Source organism: Eschrichtius robustus, chromosome 4, assembly GCF_028021215.1.
Source record: "Eschrichtius robustus isolate mEscRob2 chromosome 4, mEscRob2.pri, whole genome shotgun sequence".
NCBI classification, from domain to species: Eukaryota; Metazoa; Chordata; class Mammalia; order Artiodactyla; family Eschrichtiidae; genus Eschrichtius; species Eschrichtius robustus.
The window spans coordinates 74,053,172-74,081,032 of record NC_090827.1 but is presented as its reverse complement, the minus strand read 5'-3'; positions in this window follow the sequence as shown (position 1 = coordinate 74,081,032).

Genomic DNA, 27,861 nt, shown 5'->3' with positions numbered 1-27,861 from the left:
AAAGGAGAAATACTGTGGTCTAAGATACTTTCACTTCTTACCACAACTACTGCAGTAGCAACCCAACTCATCTGTCAGCTTTCACTCCTGCCTATTCCTCTATGCAATCTAAGGATATTTTAGAAAGTGTTAGTTAAAACTTGTCATATGCCTACTCAAACTTATAGTGGATTCCCATTATACTCAGGGGGGAAAAAATCTAAGCTCTTACTGGTATAAAAGCCCAACATTATTTATCCTCTTTCTCTTGTTTTGGACCCTATCTCTAACCACTTAGTCTACTCAAGTAACACCATCATTTTTCTACTCTCTAAATGTGCCAAGCATGAAGTTACCTAGGGACTTGGTTATTTCTCTACCATCTGACTTATGCATGAACTTATGCATGACTTGCTGTCATACCCTGCTAATACTCTCCATATTTTTCTGTTTTAAGTTTTTGACCACTTCTCTTTTTTCCTAAATTCATAATGGCTTAGTGTCCAGAAAGATGAAAAAAATACGACAGAAGGTCATTTATATGACATATAAACTTTGTGGAGAATCTTAAGTAAAAAAATACAAATTTTGCCACACAGCATTTCAAGCACAATTGTAATGTGTAAAAAAGTGTATCCGGAGGAAATCTAAGGCAATGAAACTATTTCTAAATGATATTATAATGGTAGATACATGTCATTATACATATGTCAAAATCTATAGAATGTACAACACCAAGAGTGAATCCTAATGAAAACTATGAACTTTGGATTATAATGATGCAACAATATAGGTTCATTGATTGCAACAAATATACCACTTTGGTGACAATGTTGACAGTCAGAGAATTTGTGCATGTGTACGGGCAGGGGGCATATTGGAATGCTCTGTACGTTCTCTTTTTTGCTGTGAACCTAAAAATACTCTAAAAAGTAATGACTATTTTTTAAAAGTAGATTCTTTGATTTACTTGGGAATCCAGCGTACTTGACAAACACTGAGATTTAATGTTATTGAAAACATTTAAAAATATTCTGGCACTTAATATTTTATGACAATTACCTGTGTTTTTTTTTTTTTTTTTAACATCTTTATTGAAGTATAATTGCCTTACAATGGTGTGTTAGCTTCTGCTTTATAACAAAGTGGATCAGTTATACATATACAATATGTTCCCATTTCTCTTCCCTCTTGCATCTCCCTCCCTCCTACCCTCCCCATCCCACCCCTCTAGGTGGTCACAAAGCACCGAGCTGATCTCCCTGTGCTATGCGGCTGCTTCCCACTAGTTATCTATTTTACATTTGGTAGTGTATATATGTCCATGACACTCTCTTACCCTGTCACATGTCACCCCACCCCCTCCCCATATCCTCAAGTCCATTCTCTAGTAGGTCTGTGTCTTTATTCCCGTCTTGCCACTAGGTTCTTCATGGCCTTTTTTTTTTTTTTTTTTTTTCCCTTAGATTCCGTATATATGTGTTAGCATACTGTATTTGTTTTTCTCTTTCTGACTTACTTCACTCTGTATGACAGACTCTAACTCCATCCACCTCATTACAAATACCTCCATTTCATTTCTTTTTATGGCTGAGTAATATTCCATTGTATATATGTGCCACATCTTCTTTATCCATTCATCTGTCGATGGACATTTAGGTTGCTTCCATGTCCTGGCTATTGTAAATAGAGCTGCAATGAACATTTTGGTACATGACTCTTTTTGACCTATGGTTTTCTCAGGGTATATGCCCAGTATTGGGATTGCTGGGTCGTATGGTAGTTCTATTTGTAGTTTTTTAAGGAACCTCCATACTGTTCTCCATAGTGGCTGTATCAATTTACATTCCCACCAACAGTGCAAGAGTGTTCCCTTTCCTCCACACCCTCTCCAGCATTTATTGTTTCTAGATTTTTTGATGATGGCCATTCTGACCGGTGTGAGATGATATCTCATTGTAGTTTTGATTTGCATTTCTCTAATGATTAATGATGTTGAGCATTCTTTCATGTGTCTGTAGGCCATCTGTATATCTTCTTTGGAGAAATGTCTATTTAGGTCTTCTGCCCATTTTTGGATTGGGTTGTTGGTTTTTTTGTTATTGAGCTGCATGAGCTGCTTGTAAATCTTGGAGATTAATCCTTTGTCAGTTGCTTCATTTGCAAATATTTTCTCCCATTCTGATGGTTGTCTTTTGGTCTTGTTTATGGTTTCCTTTGCTGTGCAAAAGCTTTTAAGTTTCATTAGGTCCCATTTGTTTATTTGTGTTCTTATTTCCATTTCTCTGGGAGCTGGGTCAAAAAGAATCTTGCTGTGATGTATGTCATAGAGTGTTCTGCCTATGTTTTCCTCTAAGAGTTTGATAGTGTCTGCCCTTACACTTAGGTCTTTAATCAATTTTGAGTTTATTTTTGTGCATGGTGTCAGGGAGTGTTCTAATTTCATACTTTTACATGTACCTGTCCAATTTTCCCAGCACCACTTATTGAAGAGGCTGTCTTTTCTCCACTGTATATGCTTGCCTCCTTTATCAAAGATAAGGTGACCATATGTGTGTGGGTTTATCTCTGGGCTTTCTATCCTGTTCCATTGATCTATATTTCTGTTTTTGTGCCAGTACCAAACTGTCTTGATTACTGAAGCTTTGTAATATAGTCTGAAGTCAGGGAGCCTGATTCCCCCAGCTCCATTTTTCGTTCTCAAGATTGCTTTGGCTATTCGGGGTCTTTTGTGTTTCCATACAAACTGTGAAATTTTTTGTTCTAGTTCTGTGAAAAATGCCAGTGGTAGTTTGATAGGGATTGCATTGAATCTGTAGATTGCTCTGGGTAGTAGAGTCATTTTCACAATGTTGATTCTTCCAATCCAGGAACATGGTATATCTCTCCATCTATTTGTATCATCTTTAATTTCTTTCATCAGTGTCTTATAATTTTCTGCATACAGGTCTTTTGTCTCCTTAGGCAGGTTTATTCCTAGATATTTTATTCTTTTTGTTGCAATGGTAAATGGGAGTGTTTTCTTAATTTCACTTTCAGATTTTTCGTCATTAGTGTATAGAAATGCAAGAGATTTCTGTGCATTTATTTTGTATCCTGCTACTTTACCAAATTCATTGATTAGCTCTAGGAGTTTTCTGGTAGCATCTTTAGGATTCTCTATGTATAGTATCATGTCATCTGCAAATAGTGACAGCTTTACTTCTTCTTTTCCGATTTGGATTCCTTTTATTTCTTTGTCTTCTCTGATTGCTGTGGCTAACACTTCCAAAACTATGTTGAATAATAGCGGTGAGAGTGGGCAACCTTGTCTTGTTCCTGATCTTAGTGGAAATGGTTTCAGTTTTTCACCATTGAGGACAATGTTGGCTGTGGGTTTGTCATATATGGCCTTTATTATGTTGAGGAAAGTTCCCTCTATGCCTACTTTCTGCAGGGCTTTTATCATAAATGGGTGTTGAATTTTGTCGAAAGCTTTCTCTGCATCTATTGAGATGATCATATGGTTTTTCTCCTTCAATTTGTTAATATGGTGTATCACATTGATTGATTTGCGTATATTGAAGAATCCTTGCATTCCTGGGATAAACCCCACTTGATCATGGTGTATGATCCTTTTAATGTGCTGTTGGATTCTGTTTGCTAGTATTTTGTTGAGGATTTTTGCATCTATGTTCATCAGTGATATTGGCCTGTAGTTTTCTTTCTTTGTGACATCTTTGTCTGGTTTTGGTATCAGGGTGATGGTGGCCTCGTAGAATGAGTTTGGGAGTGTTCCTCCCTCTGCAATATTTTGGAAGAGTTTGAGAAGGATAGGTGTTAGCTCGTCTCTAAATGTTTGATAGAATTCACCTGTGAAGCCATCTGGTCCTGGGCTTTTGTTTGTTGGAAGGTTTTTAATCACAGTTTCAATTTCAGTGCTTGTGACTGGTCTGTTCATATTTTCTATTTCTTCCTGGTTCAGTCTCGGCAGTTTGTGCATTTCTAAGAATCTGTCCATTTCTTCCAGGTTGTCCATTTTATTGGCATAGAGTTGCTTGTAGTAATCTCTCATGATCTTTTGTATTTCTGCAGTGTCAGTGGTTACTTCTCCTTTTTCATTTCTAATTCTATTGATCTGAGTCTTCTCCCTTTTTCTCTTGATGAGTCTGGCTAATGGTTTATCAATTTTGTTTATCTTCTCAAAGAGCCAGCTTTTAGTTTCATTGATTTTTGCTATTGTTTCCTTCATTTCTTTTTCATTTATTTCTGACCTGATCTTTATAATTTCTTTCCTTCTGCTGGCTTTGGGGTTTTTTTGTTCTTCTTTCTCTAATTGCTTCAGGTGCAAGGTTAGGTTGTTTATTTGAGATGTTTCCTGTTTCTTGAGGTAGGCTTGTATTGCTATAAACTTCCCTCTTAGCACTGCTTTTGCTGCGTCCCATAGGTTTTGGGTCGTCGTATCTCCATTGTCATTTGTTTCTAGGTATTTTTTGATTTCCCCTTTGATTTCTTCAGTAATCACTTCGTTATTAAGTAATGTATTGTGTAGCCTCCATGTGTTTGTATTTTTTACAGATCTTTTACTGTAATTGATATCTAGTCTCATAGCATTGTGGTCGGAAAAGATACTTGATACGATTTCAATTTTCTTAAATTTACCAAGGCTTGATTTGTGACCCAAGATATGATCTATCCTGGAGAATGTTCCATGAGCACTTGAGAAAAATGTGTATTCTGTTGTTTTTGGGTGGAATGTCCTATAAATATCAATTAAGTCCATCTTGTTTAATGTATCATTTAAAGCTTGTGTTTCCTTATTTATTTTCATTTTGGATGATCTGTCCATTGGTGAAAGTGGGGTGTTAAAGTCCCCTACTATGATTGTGTTGCTGTCGATTTCCCCTTTTATGGCTGTTAGTATTTGCCTTATGTATTGAGGTGCTCCTATGTTGGGTGCATAAATATTTACAATTGTTATAGCTTCCTCTTGGATCGATCCCTTGATCATTATATAGTGTCCTTCTTTGTCTCTTGTAATAGTCTTTATTTTAAAGTCTATTTCGTCTGATATGAGAATTGCTACTCCAGCTTTCTTTTGATTTCCATTTGCATGGAATATCTTTTTCCATCCCCTCACTTTCAGTCTGTATGTGTCTCTAGGTCTGAAGTGGGTCTCTTGTAGACAGCATATATATGGGTCTTGTTTTTGTATCCATTCAGCCAGCCTGTGTCTTTTGGTGGGAGCATTTAATCCATTTACGTTCAAGGTAATTATCGATATGTATGTTCCTATTCCCATTTTCTTAAATGTTTTGGGTTTGTTATTGTAGGTGTTTTCCTTCTCTTGTGTTTCTTGCCTAGAGAAGTTCCTTTAGCATTTGTTGTAAAGCTGGTTTGGTGGTGCTGAACTCTCTCAGCTTTTGCTTGTCTGTAAAGGTTTTAATTTCTCCATCGAATCTGAATGAGATCCTTGCTGGGTAGAGTAATCTTGGTTGTAGGTTTTTCTCCTTCATCACTTTAAGTATATCCTGCCACTCCCTTCTGGCTTGCAGAGTTTCTGCTGAAAGATCAGATGTTAACCTTATGGGGATTCCCTTGTGTGTTATTTGTTTTTTTTCCCTTGCTGCCTTTAATATGTTTTCCTTATATTTAATTTTTGACAGTTTGATTAATATGTGTCTTGGTGTGTTTCTCCTTGGGTTTATCCTGTATGGGACTCTCTGTGCTTCCAGGACTTGATTAACTATTTCCTTTCCCATATTAGGGAAGTTTTCAAGTATAATCTCTTCAAATATTTTCTCAGTCCCTTTCTTTTTCTCTTCTTCTTCTGGGACCCCTATAATTCGAATGTTGGTGCGTTTAATGTTGTCCCAGAGGTCTCTGAGACTGTCCTCAGTTCTTTTCATTCTTTTTTCTTTATCCTGCTCTGCAGTAGTTATTTCCACCATTTTATCTTCCAGGTCACTTATCCTTTCTTCTGCCTCAGTTATTCTGCTATTGATCCCATCTAGAGTATTTTTAATTTCATTTATTGTGTTTTTCATCATTGCTTGGTTCCTCTTTAGTTCTTCTACGTCCTTGTTAAATGTTTCTTGCATTTTGTCTATTCTATTTCCAAGATTTTGGATCATCCTTACTATCATTATTCTGAATTCTTTTTCAGGTAGACTACCTATTTCCTCTTCATTTGTTAAGTCTAGTGTGCTTTGACCCTGCTCCTTCATCTGCTGTGTGTTTTTCTGTCGTCTCATTTTGCTTATCTTACTGTGTTTGGGGTCTCCTTTTCACAGACTGCAGGTTTGTAGTTCCCGTTGCTTTTGGTATCTGTCCCCAGTGGCTAAGGTTGGTTCAGTGGGTTGTGTAGGCTTCCTGGCGTAGGGAACTAGTGCCTGAGCTCTGGTGGATGAGGCTGGATCTTGTCTTTCTGGTGGGCACATCCACGTCTGGTGGTGTATTTTGGGGTGTCTGTGGCCTTATTATGATTTTAGGCAGCCTCTCTGCTAATGGATGGGGCTCTGTTCCTGTCTTGCTAGTTGTTTGGCATAGGGTGTTCAGCACTGTAGCTTGCTGGTCATTGAGTGATGCTGGGTCTTGATGTTGAGATGGAGATCTCTGAGAGATTTTTGCCGTTTGGTATTACATGGAGCTGGGAGGTCTCTTGTGGACCAGTGTCCTGAAGTTGGCTCTCCCACCTCAGAGGCACGGCCCTGATGCCTGGCTGGAGCACCAAGAGCCTTTCGTCCACACGGCTCAGAGTAAAAGGGAGAAAAAATAGAAAGAAAGAAAGAAAGAGGCTATAATATAGTGAAGTAAAATAAAGCTATTGTAAAGGAAAGCTATACAGACAAAATCTCACCCAGAAGCATATACATATACACTCACAAAAAAAAGGAAAAGGGGAAAAATTAATATATCCTGCTCCCAAAGTCCACCTCCTGAATTTGGGATGATTCGTTGTCTATTCAGGTATTCAACAGATGCAGGCACATCAAGTTGTTTGTGGAGTTTTAATCCGCTGCTTCTGAGGCTGCTGGGAGAGATTTCCCCTTCTCTTCCCTGTTCGCACAGCTCCTGGGGTTCAGCTTTGGATTTGGACCCGCCTCTGCGTGTAGGTCGCCTGAGGGCGTCTATTCCCCGCCCAGACAGAACGGGGTTAAAGGAGCCGCTGCTTCGGGGGCGCTGGCTCACTCAGGCCGCGGGGAGGGAGGGGTACAGAGGAGGCGGGGCGAGCCTGCGGCGTCAGAGGCCGGCGTGACGTTGCACCAGCCTGAGGCGCGCAGTGCGTTCTCCCGGGGAATTTGTCCCTGGATCATGGGACCCTGGCAGTGGCGGGCTGCACAGGCTCCTGGGAGGGGCGGTGTGGAGAGTGACCTGGGCTCACACACAGGCTTTTTGGAGGCGGCAGCAGCAGCCCCAGCGTCTCATGCCCGTCTCTGGGGTCCGCGCTGATCGCCGCGGCTCGCGCCCTTCTCTGGAGTTCGTTTAGGCGGCGCTCTGAATCCCCTCTCCTTGCGCGCAGCGAAACAAAGAGGCAAGAAAAAGTCTCTTGCCTCTTCGGCAGCTGCAGACTTTTTCCCGGTCTCCCTCCCAGCCAGCTGTGGTGCGCTAACCCCTTCAGGCTGTGTTCACGCCGCCAGCCCCAGTCCTCTCCCTGCGATCCGACCGAAGCTGAGCCTCAGCTCCCAGCCCCGCCTGCCCCGGCGGGGGAGCAGACAAGCCTCTCGGGCTGGTGAGCGCTGGTCAGCGCCGCTCCTCCGTGCGGGAGTCTCTCCGCTTTGCCCTCCGCGCCCCTGTGGCTGCGCTCTCCTCCGTGGCTCCGAAGCTTCCCCCCTCTGCCACCCGCAGTCTCTGCCCGCGAAGGGGCTTCCTAGTGCGTGGAAATCTTTCCTCCTTCACAGCTCCCTCCCACTGGTGCAGGTGCCATCCCTATTCTTTTGTCTCTGTTATTTCTTTTTTCTTTTGCCCTACCCAAGTACGGGGGGAGTTTCTTGCCTTTTTGGAGGTCGGACGTTTTCTGCCAGCGTTCAGTGGGTGTTCTGTAGGAGCAGTTCCACGTGTAGATGTATTTCTACTGTATCTGTGGGAAGGAAGGTGATCTCCACGTCTTACTCTTCCGCCATCTTCTCTCCTCCCCCCCACCTGTGTTTTTTGAAGTGAGAAGATACCTTATTTGGTTTAACACTTAAGGTTATTTATTTAACCATTCTATTCATAGAGATTTTTAATTATTATAGGCATAGAAAAATGCTTAGACAAATAATTTATAATGAACACTTTAATTTGTAAGCAGTTCTTGCATATGGTTTATGCATTATTCCCCATTCATCTTTTCTTAACCATCACAAGCCATTATTTCTCTTAACTAGTAATAAGGTCTACAACAGGCATTGAGATACTAATCTCTCTCTTTGGATCAAATACAATTTAATTTTTTAATAAAAGTTTTAGAAATAATATTTAAAATATGCATTCAAAGCACATATGCCATGAAATACTAGAAATGAATGAAATATTTAAGAAGCTTGGATGGATCCTAAGGAAATGATCACTTTTGAGCTGTAATCCAAGAAAGAATTCACCTATGTGGAAGGGTGCTTTGTCAGCATCAGCTTTGTGTTTTATTTTTAGGATTTCCAAAATTACACAGTTGATGTAGGTGTACAGGGTTTTATTTGTAATGATAAAAGCCCATAAATTCTGAAAATCTGAAGATTTTTTAAATGACTCATCTGGCAGTAAAATCTGATTTGACTTGAACTTGTTTGGAGGAAACTCCTGACCTGAACTGGCAGCAGGCTAATTATAGTCTTTATTTATTCTTCTTACTGTAAATATTTATATATTTCCCTGAAGATGTAATGATATGGTCACTTAAAGAATGTTATCATAGATCCAGCTGAAAGGTATTATAAAATAGATTGCAAACACACCATACTACTTTTTGTACAATCTGGTAATTCCTGACATCTAAAATCCTCTGGCCTTAATGGCTTTGAATAAGAAATTGTCAACCTGAACGTCCTTATGAAAATAGATTTTGAACAATATAGATGGGTGATCATTGAAAAGTAATGAGCCTAAACCTATTCTTGACATGTAATAAGCACTAAATAAATGTTTATTATTGTTAACTTGAATTATTGGTCTCTAAACTGTAATAAGAGTATCAACTAGACATCAAACAGGACATCTCAAACTCAACATGTCTAAAACTGAGATGAATTCACTCCGACTGCCAAAACAAACAAACAAAAACTTCTTCACCTGCATCCTTTCCCATGCCAACTCAGTTATTGCAAATCTAGTCTTCTGCTTATTCAGATCCAAAACCTTGGTACCAAACTTGATACACTGATAATATTCATTCTAGAATGCAAAACATTCTAGTATCAGAAAATACCATTGGAATCAGTTGGCTCTAACTACAAAATATATTCAGAGCCTGACCACTTTTATTCACTTCCATTCTTAACTCCCTGTTCTAAACAACAGCACTATTTCATCTGGATTATTGTGATACTTTATAACTGGCCTGTCGATTCTATTTGATCTTCCCCCAACCACTATATTCTCAACAAGGCAGCTTAGTGATCTTTTTAAAACCTTATTCAAATCATGTCATTCCTCTGAATAAATTTTTGAAAAGGCTGTCAAATTTACTCAGAGTAAAAGCTGAAGTCCACAGTAATCTTTAAGAACCTAGGTTACAACTTTTTCTCTGAAATTACCTGCTAAGATTCTTTCACTTACTTATCACATTCCAAGCACACAGGCTTTCCTGTTCTGTCATATGCCTGGCAAGTTCTTACCTTTTGGCCTTGTCCTGGCTGTTCCCTAACCTCTGTAACTCTCTTTCCAAAGATGTTTCCATTGTTAAATTCCCTGTCTCCTTCAAGTATTTGTTCAAATCACATCTTTATCCTCAAAGTGGATTACTACGCCCTCCCCCCACCAAGCCTAATACTCCAGATTCCTCTTATCCTGCTGTATATATTCATTTTTTCATAACACTTACCTTTTAACATAATATGCAACTAATTCATTTCTAAAGTTAATTTTTTATTGTCAAACTTCCCCAACAAGATTATAAATCCACAAAGACAGGGATCATTGTTTTGTCTTCTATTGTACCCTAAACACCTAAAACAAAAATAGGCACATAATAATTGCTCAATAAGTATTTGTTGAATAAACAAACAATATTCAATTTTTTTTTAACTTTTATTTATTTATTTATTTATGGCTGTGTTGGGTCTTCATTTCTGTGCGAGGGTTTTCTCTAGTTGTGGCAAGCGGGGGCCACTCTTCATCGCGGTGCGCGGGCCTCTCACTATCGCGGCCTCTCTTGTTGCGGAGCACAGGCTCCAGACGCGCAGGCTCAGTAATTGTGGCTCACGGGGCCCAGCTGCTCTGCGGCATGTGGGATCTTCCCAGACCAGGGCTCGAACCCATGTCCGCTGCATTGGCAGGCAGATTCTCAACCACTGCGCCACCAGGGAAGCCCCAATATTCAATTTTTATATTACTTAAAGAGAGTTTCAGAACTATAAATAGTTTTTATGAACTTCCAAGAAGGAAGTCTTGTTTTCACTTATGAAGATTTTTTTGGTCCTTAAAAATTGTTAGTTCTCTATACGTCATTACAATCCAATATAGATGTTACAGAACTGAGAAAAGACTGAAGGAGAGCAATTACAAATATAGACAATACATTGTATAGTTTCCCAACATAGAGGATATGAAGTCGTTAAAGCATGAGCAGTCATTTCTTTAGTGTTCCTTAGTGTTTGTTATTCCAAACCAAAGTGTTTTCAACTTAGGTGCACATGATAAGGATGAAATGGTATTTCAGGGAGGTTGGAAGAGGGTGAAGTTTTCCTGGAGCATCAAAATCTATCACTTCAGCACTTTTAGTATAATGTAGAATCTAAAATATTAAAAACACAATTGTTGAAACTCAACAATTTACCAAAATCCAAATTATAACTCTAGAAATAAAGATTAAAAATATTCATTTGCTTCTTAAAATAGCCTAGTTAATATTTTTTGCTAGTACTGAATATCCTTTTGGGAAGAACTAACACTATATACATATTCTAGCTAAACAAGTAATAGAACGAGAGATTTTTACACCAAATCCTAACAAAACTTGTAACACATAAGAATATAATTAATAAAATATGGCAGCTCATATTTCCCATATACCTAAAAATCATATAGTTGTTTTCATATAGTAGTTTTCATATTTTTTCTTTCCACATGAAATAATGAAATGAAATGAAAAATTTTTTCATTTTTTTTAGGTTAGAATGTGCAAAGAAGGTATTAAATGTTTATTGATTGATTTGACATAGTCCATAAAAATTTACAAATATAACAATAGTAATGTAAATACATAACAAGATACACTAACATTCTATATATGGTTTAATTTCTGTTTCAGTGAAAAATAGCTGGCACTCTAAAAATATTGTGCTTGCTCTATCTTAGGGACTGGGGTTTTTACAGCCAACAAAAATAGATCTGGTATCCGGCAAAATGAAGCTTTCAGTCTAGTGGGGGATATATATATATATCCAAAAACAAGGATCTCAATAGAGAATATCAACAGGGTGAAAGGATTGCTATTTTAGAGAAAGTGGTCATGACAAACTTCAAGGAGCTAAAACTTAAGGTGTAACAAAAAATGAATTAGAAGATGCTTGCTATTTGAAGATGGAATGAAGAACATTCCAGGCATGGTATACACCATTTGCAAATGTCCTGAGGCTGAAAGAACTTGGCTTATTCCAAGAACCCAAAGTCATTAGAGTACCTAAAGCACAGTTGGAAAGATACAGAGGAATGAAATATGTAGAAACTTTCAGACCAGAGTAAGTAATATGGTTTAACTCTAACTATAATGGGAAGTCACTGAAACACTTAACCTGCAAAAAAATATGATGAGATTTATATTTTAAGTTTGCTTTTGCAGATGAATAAAAAAAGTTAGGAAGTAAAATAAATAGAGGTGGGGAAAGAAGTTTGGATGCTACCAGTAGGGTTTAGGCAAAAGATGATGGTTGTGTGAACTAAATTTATGAATGCAAGATGAGTAACAGAGGATGAGTGGAACATGTATTTTGTATATAAAATCAACAGGATGGCTGATAGATTGCTTGTTTTGGAGAGATCATGGGAACATGCAAAGAAAAAATCAAGATGAGGACTCTGGGTTGGATAAATTAATTAGGGAAACAGCAGAGAGGTGATCTCTAAACCCAGGGAAACATGATATCACGGGTTAGAATGTTCAGAGAAAAAAGGAGTGAACTCACGTTGGTACCCAGGTGAACCCAGATATGTGGAGGCTTCATGCAGAAAGAGGAGTAAGCAACAAATAGCAAGGCAAATACAGAGAAATAAGAGGAAAACAAGGAACAGTTGAAATGGAGCAGGACCCCATGGACCGCCCCGCCCGTGTCCTCCACCTGCCTTTTGTCTGTGGAAAAACCTTAGCCAGAGAATAAGTTTAATCAGAGAAGTGAGACAATGCAGAAACAAAGGAAAACAAGACTAAATAATAACAGTTCAGTCATTAAGCAAAGTCAAGGACCTTTAGTCCCTTCCTAAGGACTATAGATAATATTCTGAGCCGTATCCTGTGAGCTGTCTTGTAGGTACTGAAACCCCCACCAGGTGGAAGAAGTTAACTGTATGATGACCAGCCTGTAGCCATGACGTAAGCTGCCACAATTCTGAGAATTGGCCTCAAAGAAATGGGAACAAAGCGACCCTGGAACTGAAGATTAATTGTACCTAAAACAATGAAGATGACATCGGTCAGACCACCAATGACCAGTTTCAAGATGACTGACAGCTGATTGTGCTGTTTCTGCATGTAGCCCCCTCCCTCCAACCGTAAAAGCTCTTGCCCTCTGATTGTCGGGGGTGGGGTGCGGGCCAGTTGGCCTTTGGACAGGAGTGTGCTCTTTCCTGTGGTTGCCAGCATCCAAAATAAAGCAAACGTTCCTTTCCACCAACTTGCCTCTTTATTGGCTTTTGAGCAGTGAGCAGCCAGACCCACCTTCAGTTACACAGTAATATAAGTGATGCTCCCCCTCTCTTCCCAATCCAACCCCTAACAGTTTTTCAAGGAAGAAATTAGTTTGGGACAGTAGATCATAGTTTAATGCTGATGTGGCTAATCTACGGAGAGTTTGGTGACAGTATGATAATAATAGTATAGAGAGGCAGGATTAACAGAAAAGAAGACTTTAAGAAAATGAGATAAGGGATGATCTGATCAAAAGTGGAGGAAGTACTCTTTGTCAGAAAAAAAAGGTTTTATTATTGTAAGAATAGGTAAAAGAGAGAAAACGGCAGTTCATCCACATACAAGCTTGTAAATGGAGCAATATTTATTGATGAAACTGCACATCACATTCATTCAGGCATTTATGCTAGATATAGACAATGTTTTTCCTCTGCAATTGGCGTAATTTTGTTAGATTGGATCTTATTAAGAAGTTACTTTCTTTTGCATTTAAAAATTCACACTTTATCAGTAATCCTATTTGCAAAGGGAAATTTTAGACATTTAGATCAATGCTTAAGTCAAAATGTTCTTTTATTAAGTTACAGTACATTCTATAGTTCATTATAGAATACAAGATATATTATGAGAAATTGGTAATGCATTTCAGATGTGATGACTTTTATTTTTCATAAAATTTCTGCATGTTAAAAAATTCTGGGGGGCACTTTCAAGATGGCGGAGGAGTAAGACGTGGAGATCACCTTCCTTCCCACAAATACATCAAAACTATATCTACATGTGGAACACAAGGCCTAAGAACTCCTACTGAACGCTGGCAGAAGACCTCAGACTTCCCAAAAGGCAAGAAAATCCCCAGGTACCTGGGTAGGGCAAAAGAAAAAAGGAAAAACAGAGACAAAAGAATAGGGACAGAACCTGCACCTTGGGGAGGGAGCTGTGAAGGAGGAAAAGTTCCCATACACTAGGAAACCCCTTCACTGATGGAGACAAGGAGTGGGCGGGGGGGAAGCTCCAGAGCCATGGAGGAGAGGATAGCAACAGGGGTGCAGAGGGCAAATCGGAGAGATTCTGCACAGGGGATTGGTGCAGACCAGCACTCACCAGCCTGAGAGGCTTGTCTGTTCACCCGCCAGGGCGGGTGGGGGCTGGGAGCTGAGGCTCTGGCTTCAGAGTTCAGATCCCAGGGAGAGGACTGGGGTTGGCTGCGTGAACACAGCCTGAAGGGGGCTAGTGCACCACAGCTAGCCAAGAGGGAGTCTGGGAAAATCTCTGGACCTGCCTAAGAGGCAAGAGACCGTTGTTTCGGGGTGCCTGAGAAGAGGGGATTCAGAGCACCGCCTAAACGATCTCCAGAGATGGGCGCAAGCCCATCCTGGAAGATAAAACAGTGGAAATAACTACCGCAGAGCAACATAAAGAAAAAAGAATGAAAAGAATTGAGGACTGTCTTAGAGACCTCTGGGGAAACATTAAATGCCCCAACATTCGAATTATAGGGGTCCCAGAAGAAGAAGGGGAAAAAAAAGGGACTGAGAAAATATTTGAAGAGATTATAGTTGAAAACTTCCCATATATGGGTAAGGAAATAGTCAGTCAATTTCAGGAAGCACAGAGAGTCCCATGCCGAGATAAATCCAAGGAGAAACATGCCAAGACACATATTAATCAAACTATCAAATATTAAATACAAAGAAAAAAATTAAAAACAGCAAGGGAAAAGCAACAATTAATATACAAGGGAATCCCCATAAGGTTAACAGTTGACCTTTCAGCAGAAACTCTGCAAGCCAGGAGTGGCAGGACATATTTAAAATGATGAAAGGGAAAAACCTACAACCAAGATTACCCAGCAAGGATCTAATTCAGATCGATGAAGAAATTAAAACCTTTACAGATAAGCAAATCTAAGAGAATTCACCACCAAACCAGCTCTACAGCAAATGCTAAAGGAACTTCTCTAGGCAGAAAACACAAGAGAAGGAAAAGACTTACAATAAAAAACCCAAAACAATTAAGAAAATTGTAATAGGAACATACATATCGATAATTACCTTAAATGTAAATGGATTAAATGCTCCCACCAAAAGACATAGATGGGCTGAATGGATACAAAAACAAGATCCATACATATGCTGTCTATAAGAGACACACTTCAACCTAGGGACACATACAGACTGAAAGTGAGGGGATGGAAAAATATATTCCATGCAAATGGAAATCAAAATAAAGCCAAAGTAGCAATTTTCATATCAGACAAAATGGGATTCAGAATAAAGACTATTACAAGAGACAAAGAAGGACACTACATAATGATCAAGGGATCAATCCAAGAAGAAGATATAACAACTGTAAATATTTATGCACCCAACATAGGAGCATCTCAATACATAAGGCAAATGCTAAGAGCCATAAAAGGGGAAGTCGACAGTAACACAATCATAGTAGGGGGCTTTTACATCCCACTTTCACCAATGGACAGATCATCCAAAATGAAAATAAATAAGGAAACATAAGCTTTAAATGATACATTAAACAAGATGGACTTAATTGATATTTATATGACATTCCATTCAAAAACAACAGAATACACATTCTTCTCAAGTGCTCATGGAACATTCTCCAGGATAGATCATATCTTGGGTCACAAATCAAGCCTTGGTAACTTTAAGAAAATTGAAATCGTATCCAGTATCTTTTCCAACCACAACGCTATGAGACTAGGTATCAATTACAGGAAAAAATCTGTAAAAAATACAAACACATGGAGGCTAAATGATACACTACTTAATAACCAAGAGATTACTGAAGAAATCAAAGAGGAAATCAAAAAATACCTAGAAACAAATGACAATGAAAACACGAGAACCCAAAACCTATGGGATGCAGCAAAAGCAGTTCTAAGAGGGAAGTTTATAGCAATACAGTCCTACCTCAAGAAACAAGAAACATCTCAAATAAACAACCTAACCCTACACGTAAAGCAATTACAGAAAGAAGAACAAAAACCACCAATGTTAGCAGAAGGGAAGAAATCATAAGGATCAGATCAGAAATAAATGAAAAAGAAATGAAGGAAATGATAGCAAAGATCAATAAAACTAAAAGCTGGCTCTTTGAGAAGATAAACAAAATTGATAAACCATTAGCCAGACTCATCAAGAAAAAAAGGGAGAAGACTCAAATCAATAGAATTAGAAATGAAAAAGTAGAAGTAACAACTGACACTGCAGAAATACAAAGGATCATGCGAGATTACTACAAGCAACTATATGCCAATGAAATGGACATCCTGGAAGAAATGCACAAATTCTTAGAAAAGCACAACCTTCTAAGACTGAACCAGGAAGAAATAGAAAATATAAACAAACCAATCACAAGCATGGAAATTGAGACTGTGATTAAAAATCTTCCAGCAAACAAAAGCCCAGGACCAGACGGCTTCACAGGCGAATTCTATCAAACCTTTAGAGAACAGCTAACACCTATCCTTCTCAAACTCTTCCAAAATATAACACAGGGAGAAACACTCTGAAACTCATTCTATGAGGCCACAATCACCCTGATACCAAAGCCAGACAAAGATGCCCCCCAAAAAAGAAAACTACATGCCAATATTATTGATGAATGTAGACGGAAAAATCCTCAACATTATACTTGCAAACAGAATCCAACAGCACATTAAAAGGATCATACACCATGATCAAGTGGCGTTTATCCCAGGAATGCAAGGGTTCTTCAATATATGCAAATCAATCAATGTGTTACACCGTATTAACAAACTGAAGGAGAAAAACCATATGATCATCTCAATAGATGCAGAAAAAGCTTTTGACAAATTTCAACACCCTTTTATGATAAAAACCCTCCAGAAAGTAGGCATAGAGGGAACTTACCTCAACCTAATAAAGGCCATAGATGACAAACCCACAGGCAACATCTTTCTCAATGGTGAAAAACTGAAAGCTTTTAAACTAAGATCGGGAAAAGACAAGGTTGCCCACTCTCACCACTATTATTAAACATAGTTTTGGAAGTTTTAGCCACATCAATCAGAGAAGACAAAGAAATAAAAGGAATCCAAATCAGAAAAGAAGAAGTAAAACTGTCACTCTTTGCAGATGACATGATACTATACATAGAGAATCCTAAAGATGCTACCCCAAAACTACTAGAGCTAACCAATGAATTTGGTAAAGTAGCAGGATACAAAATTAATGCACAGAAATCTCTTGCATTCCTATACACTGAAATGTATGAAAAATGATGAAAATCTGAAAGAGAAATTAAGGAAACACTCCCATTTAGCATTGCAACAAAAAGAATAAAATACCTAGGAATAAACCTACCTAAGGAGACAAAAGACCTGTATGCAGAAAACTATAAGACACTGATGAAAGAAATTAAAGATGATACAAACAGATGGAGAGATATACCATGTTCTTGGATTGGAAGAATCACCTTTGTGAAAAGGACTATACTACCCAAATCAATCTACAGATTCAATGCAATCCCTATCAAACGACCAATGGCATTTTCCACAGAACTAGAACAAAAAACGTTCACAATTTGTATGAAAACACAAAAGACCCCGAATAGCCAAAGCAATCTTGAGAAAGAAAAACGGAGCTGGAGGAATCAGGATCCCAGACTACAGACTATACTACAAAGCTACAGTAATCAAGCCAGTATGGTACTGGCACAAAAACAGAAATATAGGTCAATGGAACAGGATAGAAAGCCCAGAGACAAACCCACGCACGTATGGTCACCTTATTGTTGATAAAGGATGCAAGAATATGCAATGGAGAAAAGACAGCCTCTTCACTAAGTCGTGCTGGGAAAACTGGACAGCTACATGTAAAAGAATGAAATCAGAACACTCCCTAACACCATACACAAAGATAAACTCAAAATGGGTTAAAGCCCTAAATGTAAGGGCAGACACTATAAAACTCTTAGAGGAAAACATAGGCAGAACACTCCATGACATAAATCACAGCAAGATCCTTTTTGACCCACCTCCTAGAGAAAGGGAAATAAAAACAAAAATAAACTAATTTGATCTAATGAAACTTAAAAGCTTTTGCACAGCAAAGGTAACCATTAACAAGATGAAAAGGCAACCCTCAGAATGGGAGAAAATATTTGCAAAATAGGCAACTGACAAAGGATTAATCTCTAAAATATACAAGCAGCTCATGCAGCTCAATACCAAAAAAACAAACAACCCAATCCAAAAATGGGCAGAAGACCTAAACAGACATTTTTCCAAAGATGATATACAGATTGCCAATGTACACATGAAAGGATGCTCAACATCACTAATGACTAGAGAAATGCAAAGGAAAACTACAATGAGGTATCACCTCACAGCAGTCAGAATGGCCACCATCAAAAAATCTACCAACAACAAATGCTGGAGAGGGTGTGGAGAAAAGGGAACCCTCTTGCACTGTTGGTGGGAATGTAAATTGATACAGCCACTATGGAGAACAATATGGAGGTTCCTTAAAAAACTAAAAATAGAACTACCATATGACCCAGCAATCCCACTACTGGGCATATAACCAGAGGAAACCGTAATTCAAAAGACACATGCACCCCAATGTTCATTGTAGCACTATTTACAATAGCCAGGTCATGGAAGCATGTTAAATGCCCATCGACAGACGAATGGATAAAGAAGTTGTGGTACATATAAACAATGGAATATTACTCAGCCTTAAAAAAAACGAAATTGAGTTATTTGTAGCATGGTGGATGGACCTAGAGACTGTCATACAGAGTGAAGGAATTCAGAAAGAGAAAAACAAATACCTAACACATATATATGGAATATCTAACAAACACATATATATATGGAATCTAAAAAAAAAAATTAAAAAATGGTTCTGAGGAACCTAGGAGTAGGACAGGAATAAAGGCGCAGACATAGAGAATGGACTTGATGACATGGGGAGAGGGAAGGTTAAGCTGGGACGAAGTGAGAGAGTGGCACGGACATATATACACAACCAAATGTAAAATAGATAGCTAGTGGGAAGCAGCTGCATAGCACAGGGAGATCAGCTCGGTGCTTTGTGTCCACCTAGAGGGGTGGGATAGGGAGGGTGGGAGGGAGACACAAGAGGGAGGAGATATGGGGATGTATGTATATATATAGCTGATTCACTTTGTTATACAGCAGAAACTAACACACCTTTGCAAAGCAATTATACTCCAATAAAGATGTTAAAAAAACAATTCTGAATTTAAATAATTCTTTCAATAGTTTAAAAATGTATTACGTGTAAGATAATCTCACTTGCTGTAACAGAAATAAATTATTCTTTTTCTACTACTAAATATTTTTTGAATAATTAGTGCTAGAAAATTTAACTAATGAATAAAATCAGATTTTGCTATTCAGAAGTTTATTTTGTCAATGAAAGATGTGCACCGTACAGCACTAGAATCCAGATTATTCTGAGAAATTGTGAAGCTTTCAGAATGTGGGTTAGATGTGGATAACTGCTTTTTTAAAGTGAGATTTAAAGCAATATGTCTTTCATAATTTCAAAGGTACTTGCAGAGTAGCAAACAATGTTTGGCCTTCTTTTAATTTCTGCTTCTTCAGTTCCTCCCCATGTAAAGATTTTCCTACCAACATATTGACAGACCATGTAAAATATATACCTATGATTTGTGAGCAGCTTAATAACTTTAGACTTTATTTCCACATGATGTAACCAATGATTTAAATTATGGAATTATTAGTCCATTCCATAAATTTATGTATTTCTTTCTTGAATCAAAGAAATATGGAGTTCCCGAAAGATGAATACATGCTGTTAAGCCCATTTTTATTTTTCTTTGAAGACATCTCATAGACTACCACTACAATATGGTATTTAAATAATGATAAATTGTGACAGAATTTCAATGAGATACAGAAAAAATTGTTCAGGGCACATTATATGTATTTTCAATTATTCCATTTCTTACGTATGAGTCATGAAGCTAGGACTGGCTGAAGCTGCAATAGGTGAAAGCGTCATATTTAATCACACTAATAAAATGTATATTCTCAATCACCAGGTTGAAATTCCGAAGAGCTTACTAAGTGAACAAATTAAAATCACTCAGGCTTGGCATATTTAGGATATGATATATAGCACAGTTTACCTCTCAGGCACTCAGTATATATTTCCTCATGACTCTGAAATAGCTTTAAAAAACATATTATTACTTTGAATGTTTAGTATAGGCTTGGCTCAAGTATTAGACTTTGAGATGATGCAGAACTGAACGTGAATTAATTCATGTTTGCCAAATATTTGTTCATTAACTGTTCTTTTTTTTTTTTTTTAAGAAATTCACGTTCTTATTTATTGGTTGATTTATTGATTGATTGATTGCTGTGTTGGGTCTTCGTTTCTGTGCGAGGGCTTTCTCTAGTTGTGGCGAGCGGGGGCCACTCTTCATCGCGTTGCGCGGGCCTCTCACTGTCGCGACTTCTCTTGTTGCGGAGCACAGGCTCCAGACGCGCAGGCTCAGTAATTGTGGCTCACGTGCCCCGCTGCTCCGTGGCATGTGGGATCTTCCCAGACCAGGGCTCGAACCCGTGTGCCCTGCATTGGCAGGCAGATTCTCAACCACTGCGCCACCAGGGAAGCCCTCATTAACTGTTCTTAATAAGTAGATTAATCTCAGGTGTCACGGGGAAAAGAGTCATCATATATAAGCATCTTTATTCCTGAATGCTTGCTTTTACATGGGTTATTATATTAAAAAAATTAAGATCCACTGGAATATATAACTTCCTAAATGTGTGGATAGAGGTTCATTATGTTAAAATTGACACAGAGAATTTGGGGCTCACAGAATTCTTGAATGAGATAAAGCACATACTTTGAACAACCTGCTGGAGGCTATTCACGATATATGGTGATACTATCGACAATATGTGATATAGTCATCTGAATTTATTGAACATTGATAATACCTGACTCAGCCCAGTACCTTTATTCCTGTGAGCCTATTACTGGTCGGGACACAGCATAGGATAAGCCACAGACATCCTGGTATCAACTACACCTCGTTGCCTGAGATCCACATTTTAATCTATCTCACATTCTGCTTCTTGGTGCTTTTCTCATCCTTTAGAATTCTTATCCTGGCACTCATGTCTTGTTTTTGGTTCTTTTCCTCAGTGATGAGCCACAGTGACTGCTTTATTATAAGGTTGATTCAGGGGTCTCCAAGTTGGTGCCTCATCATCAGTCTGAGCCAAAGACCTTATGACATCTCATTTTCACTGTACCTCCTCATCACTGTGCTAAGTCAAAATTTATATTATCCCCAAATTATGTATATATTTATAATATGTATAGCTGCCATAGACTCTGAAACCAGCCTCTGGACCACTGTCTAGATCATGTATATTTCTCTTGGAAAGAATTGTATGTAACATCGTTCAGCATCTGAATTTTTTTTATTCAGGTTCAGAACTTTATGGAGTCCCAAAACAATGTTTTCAGAAGGACTAGAGTAAGTTTTGTTGTCTAATTTTGCCAGAAAAAGGACGTAAGAACATAAGTTTTTCGGCATATGCAGCCAGGCATTCCTCTCTCAAAAGACTAGATAAGATTCTCAGCAACTTAGTAGATTGAGTCCCGTGTCCCAGCCTGGCCAGACCTGAATAACACTATGACTTCCCACCTCTTCAATGGCCCTGGAGTTACTCAGTTACCATGTTACTAAGAGTTGACACAGAATTCAGTTTAGAACAATAGCAGAATTAGACAACCCAATAAATAAACTAAGGGAAAAAAGTGTACATGTGTATGTGTGTGTGTCTGTGGTAAAAGTGGGATCTCCACAATTTCATGGTAGAACTTTTTAATAGAGGCTCACATAATTTTGCAATGTACATATTACTATTCTGTAAAATACTGTGTGAGAGAACATTTTGACGGGAATAAGTTAAATGAAAATAAAAAACCTAAATGTATTTCAAATATTGTTTCTCTATATAACTACAGTCTCCATCTAGAAATTTATTTCTTACCTTATATGGCAATTGACCTCTAAGCCAGAAGCTTTTAATCTTTTCAGAGTGACAAACTCTTTAAATTTGATTCCCAGAAGTAAAAGCACATATCTATAAAACCAGAATATTTTGTATATAGTTTCAGTGCGATGTAGCTTGCTTGAAGCTCACCTTCAGATTAAGAAACTCTGCCCTGAGAAGAGTTAATAGATTTTTCCCTTCTCAACATGTACCATTCAAGGCACTTGTTAAAGAGAGTTCTCCTGTGAGTAAAAGGCAAAATGAAGTTCTCAAGGACACAAAAGAAATAACCTCAGTAGGGGTTAAGGTATTATTAATGGCTCCATTTCAGGTGTGAGGAAATACTCTGATTTCTCTGTTTGGGTCTTAGAGACGTCTCCGGTTTAAAGGCAAGATTTGCGTAGAACATCATGTGGAAATCAAGGTGGACCCAGTTTAACAATGGCACTTGGCTTGCATTCTTTAACGCACATCACCAGTTAAGGAGAATAAATAGGGATTTGGGGGTGATATTCTAGTCAAAGAATATATATTTGGCTGCACTGCCCATTCTTGGGATTCTGGCAGAGGGCATGGCAGCTCTCAGAAGCAGGGATCATGACACTGACCAAATTTTTCTTTAATTGTGCTTAACTATAGATGTTGCTTCTGTTTTGGTTCTGGCTAGTTCCAAGGATAGAATCTTATATCTCTAGTTTCTGCCTATGGTCCTGTTTTATCATAGGTGGATCACTTTAAAATTATGTTGAAACTACATACCCTATTTGCCGTATAATCAGAATCGCTGGCTTTAACAAAGCATCTTCCACATTAGACATTTTAAATACTACAATTTCATCCCAGACTCACATTTATTACAGATCCTGGAAAGCTGTGGTTTTCCTGCTGATTTGCCAGCTATAGATTTGCATGTTTCTATATTACTTCTTTTTTCAAAGAATCTGACATTTAGATCCCAGAGACCAAAAACATCATTAGTGTGATTTGGAGCAAAAAACCTTGTGCTTCTAAAATGCAGAAATTGGCTACAATTTTTTCTTCATTTTGATGGTAGATTGCCTGATATAGATCCATATTTTCCTCCCTGGACTTTGCCATCTTTAGAATCAGAAACAAATGCTCCTATGATGACCGGTATTAGTCACGAGTACTATTTGTGATGTAAGTCCACACTGCATATCCCAAGATATGGGGTTCATTGTTACAAGTGTTTAAATCAACTGATTATAACCTGTTAGCGATATAACAAGAACTTAGCTATTAAAGTTTTTAATTGCCAAAAGATTTTTTAATACCGAAGTCAAATCCAATTGCAAATGGGAGTTATATGAAAATCACTTAAAATTTTGCTTTATAGTCAAATTTACTGGAACTTTGGTCAATATAATAGGGATCATAATGCCCAAATAAAGGTAACTTCATAATGTAAATTGCATTGGGGAAGATATTACTAAGTTGTATAAAATTGTTTAAGATTTAAAAATCATATTTTAGATACAGAATTTCCTCTCCTTTATTTCTAATTCAGTGCTCTGTAGAAACTGTGGTTTAAGGCTTTTTTACTTGGACCAGTTACTTTTGGTGACTTATTGTTAAAATAATAAATGTTCAAAAATCTAGATGACCTTCTTGTCCCTGGAACACTTCTGTAATTGTAATGAACTTTCTAAAACTTTACTTATAAAAGTTTGAATTTTTTGTCTGCTTAGCTCTGTTACCTGAAGTGAATATGTACCTTTCATTAATTTTACAAGGATTAGGATTGTTATCAATGGTGAAAGTGTTCTTTGTTATTTCTATTATATTGAATTCTACTATAAATGATAGATTCAGAAACACTGAATATCTGATTTATAATAGTTCAAGAGTATTCCAAGATTGTGCTAACAAGCAATTCTTATTTCTGCAGTGCTCAAGTATTTATCTTGAGAAGTTGTAAGTACTTAAAATGGAAATGTAGTAAAAGCTTGTAATATATACCACTACAGCCTGATAGAAAATGAAGAAATAGTGCCAAGTTAGTATCACAAGAACACAGAATGGAACAAGGTGACAAAGTAATGAGATGTGGATCTGTTGCCTCTTCAGAATGTCAAAGAATTATTAAGATTAGGCTTGTTGAGCCCAAAAGTCATTGCCTTGTTGTTACTATTTGGTAGTTATATGAGTTGCCTCCATGGTAGCAGTGAATTCCCCTGAGAAATAAATATTCAACCATTCGTGTTAATGAATATGTGGTTGGTGTTAATGAATTTTTTACTTTATCTTTTCATTTCTTTAAAAAAATAAAACCACTTTTCAGCTACTGGTCTCAAAAAAATACTAGTATGACCAAATATAAACTGAAGGTTACTAGTGGCATGACTTGAACAAGTTATTTAATCTTCCTCAATTACAGTTTACTCCTCTGGCAAATTGTTTCAATCATAACTTGAAGGGGATTTGTCAGGATCAAATGAGATAACACAGGTGAAAACAATTAGCACTTCTTTGACATTGTGGTTATTCAATAAATGTTCTTAGTTCCATTCTTGTTTGAGTGATAAATTTTTGGTAAATTTTTGAACCTTTATCAGGATTATATATATAATATATCTTCTATACATAATATATATTATATATATACAATGCAAAATAGTGCACACACTTGGAGATTAACACAATTTTCATTTTATAGGAATATTTATGTTAACAGTGGATGAGATAAAACTAGAGTAACTAATGGATTTTGTTAACTTTGTTGAGAGCTCTTCCATGGACTCAATAAATCTGTTTCCTTACTCAAAAAAAATAAGGATAATATTTAATATCATGCAATCAATTAAAGATAATTGGGATTAAACACATTAAAGGGATTTTATTTCACTATATTTCCTTTTTAAGTTTATTATTCTCAGTAACTTTTAACCCACTTAGGTATTTAAAGCACAACATTCTATTTAAAACATTTCTGTTTCCAAAATAGAATGTACATATTATATATAACCCAAACTACGAACATACATTTCAGATATATAAATGTCCTTCTGAAATAGTTACATACGCTAATGAAAATTGAATTTAGGTTCAAAACCTTTTTATAGTGGAAAATCCAGAGATTTGGAGTGTAAGGGAGTTTATGATCCAGTTCTACCCCTTATTAGCTGTAGAACTTGAGGCAATTTTCTTTCTCAATTTCTACTTCTACAAAATAGTTCTGCTGTTATTACTATCACTACAAATGATACAAACCCCCTCCCGCCCACTATTACCTGCTTCTCTAGGCTATTGTAAAAGCAAAATAAAATGAAAAATACATATGAAAAATGTTTAATCAAATCATGGTGTTTTCTTGGACCCAGGAGACGCAAAAAAGATATTTATTCACATACATACATGTTATATGTTACCAAATATGAGGTCTGTATGAAGATTTCGTTACTACTTTTGAAACTGAAAACAAATCTTCAATGCTATCCCCAGTACTTTTCAATCCCAATGCTCCATCTCCTATTTGTTTCTGATGTCCACTTCAGTTATTCATTAGCCTGTTTGTCACTAGTAAAACACCATTAAGTGTACAGAAAGTGACTTTCCTTAACTTTTGAGGTGTGTGGTTGTTCAGATTATTTTGCGATTCTTGACATTTTCTCGTCTCCTTTTATCAAAATTATTTACTATAACTTGAAAGTGAGACTTCAGAAAGTCATAACTATACATCAATTGCTTTATCAAATTCAGAAAATTCTATCATTTTCCCTGAATCCTGTAAATACATTACACATATTATTTTCTTTTGGAAGCATCATCCAAGAAATTTGGAATCCCATTAACATTACAAGCTCGGTTATATGACTGTGGAAGTTGTAGAGAGAGAAATGAAATAAACATTTATTTCTTTATAATGGGTGGCAGCTGATTCAGGACTTCTGGGAAAGATGACAAATTAGGAGGGAAAGATACCAATTTAGGCAAAGGTAGTGAAAGACTGAATAATTCTGATAGACATAATTATTACTGAACTTACAATTACTACAAGTTGAAATGAGAGAGGAAGTGCAGAAAAAAATGCAAGAGTAACAAATTTTTATTAAGTATGTTAGTCCATTAAAGATGTAATGTAGTGTTTAAGAATGTGGTTTCTATAATCAGGAAAACTGTTCATACTTAGGCTCTGCAACTTACTAGCTATTGACCTTGACTGAGCTGTTTACCTTATCTGTATAGCTCAATTTTCTTACCCATTAAAGGGGAGTGAAAACAACAACAGTAATAAAACCTAATTCATAGAATTATTTTGCGGATTAAATTTAAATATCTAAAGCACTTAGAACATGGGATAGGTCTATTCTCCTAACTTTAGAGATTAGGACACCAGGATCTGGAAAGGTTAAGAACTTCCTAAATTCATGACAGTCAATAAGTATCAGGACTGGAGTCCATCTGCTTTTAAGTCAATGCTATTTCTACTGTGCAGAAAGAGGCTATGATAATGATAGCTGTAAACTATTACCAATAAGATCGAAATACAAATGAACCATGCCTGAATGAAGGATGAGGGAAGGAGGTTGAAAGGGAAAACAGGTAGTCTTGACAGTAGGTCTTATGTAATTAAAAGAACTTGAATTTATAACGACATAGTATTTGATACACACCAGATGGATTACAAGATTTTTTGGAAGGCTCGATGACTTATTTTGGGTGTTTGCTGCAGTGGCTTATTTCTCTTTGAGGATGTATTTACAGCCCTCTCTACTTTTCTTCTCACTAACCCACACTGAGTGATTTTCTATGCAACTGCCCCAGCCAAAGATAGCTAAATTTAAAAAAGCTTTTAGCGAAAACACAAGAGACTTTTAACAAAAGCTTTTATCACCATAGTCAAAGACACAGTCATTCCTCCCCTGGACTAGTGTAAAGGCCTGATTACTGATGCTCCTTTACCTTATTCCTCATGTATCAGCCATCATGAATTTTTAAACAGTGTAAATTAAATAGTATCTCCCTTTTATCCCCCCAAACCTTCCAAAGTTTCCAAACTTGCTTTCAGTGAGACCTAAGCTGCTTACCATGGTCTCCATGGTCATACATGATTAGGCTCCTGCATACCCCTCCCATGTCAATTTGTAATACTATTCTAGCTTATTCAGATCAACCACACTAGACTTTCTTCTTTTGGTCCATGACATGGAAATCATACTTCCACTTTTTGCTATTCCCTTTGCCTGGGATACTCTCCTTCAGGGTCAGGTCTTACCACTTATCTCTATTGGAAATTATTTTCTTCATTCATTTTTTTGCTTCCTTATTTATCTACCTCCTCTCTCACTCATATGTAAAATACGATTTAAGCTTTGTGAAACCAGGGATTTGTGTATCATGGTCAGTTCTGCAACCTTATAATTCTCAAGTGATAAGTAAATAAAAAAACATGTTGTCCCTTACATACAGAGATGAATCATCAATATGGCCCACAATTTGGATGGTTTTACTAGTTAATTTTCACTAGTCCATTTTCTTTTGTGTTTCATTTAGTTTACTATGTGACTGAAAAGAATTACGGGTGTCTCTAGTGATTAGGTATGTACATGAAAAAAGAAAGAATTAAAAACTGAACCTAGATGTTCCTGAGGAATGCAGCTTGGATTTCTGAGGCAATCCTCTGAGTGGTTACAAAGGCCTCTTCAACAATTGTATATTCTCGAATCAGTATGCTGTGACTAAGCTGCTTGTGATAACAGAGGATTGATTTCCCTCTTATACTTGCCTTCCAAGTTCAAACCCTACCATAAGAAGAAACAATTAGATTCCCTCTAAATGCTGTGTTACT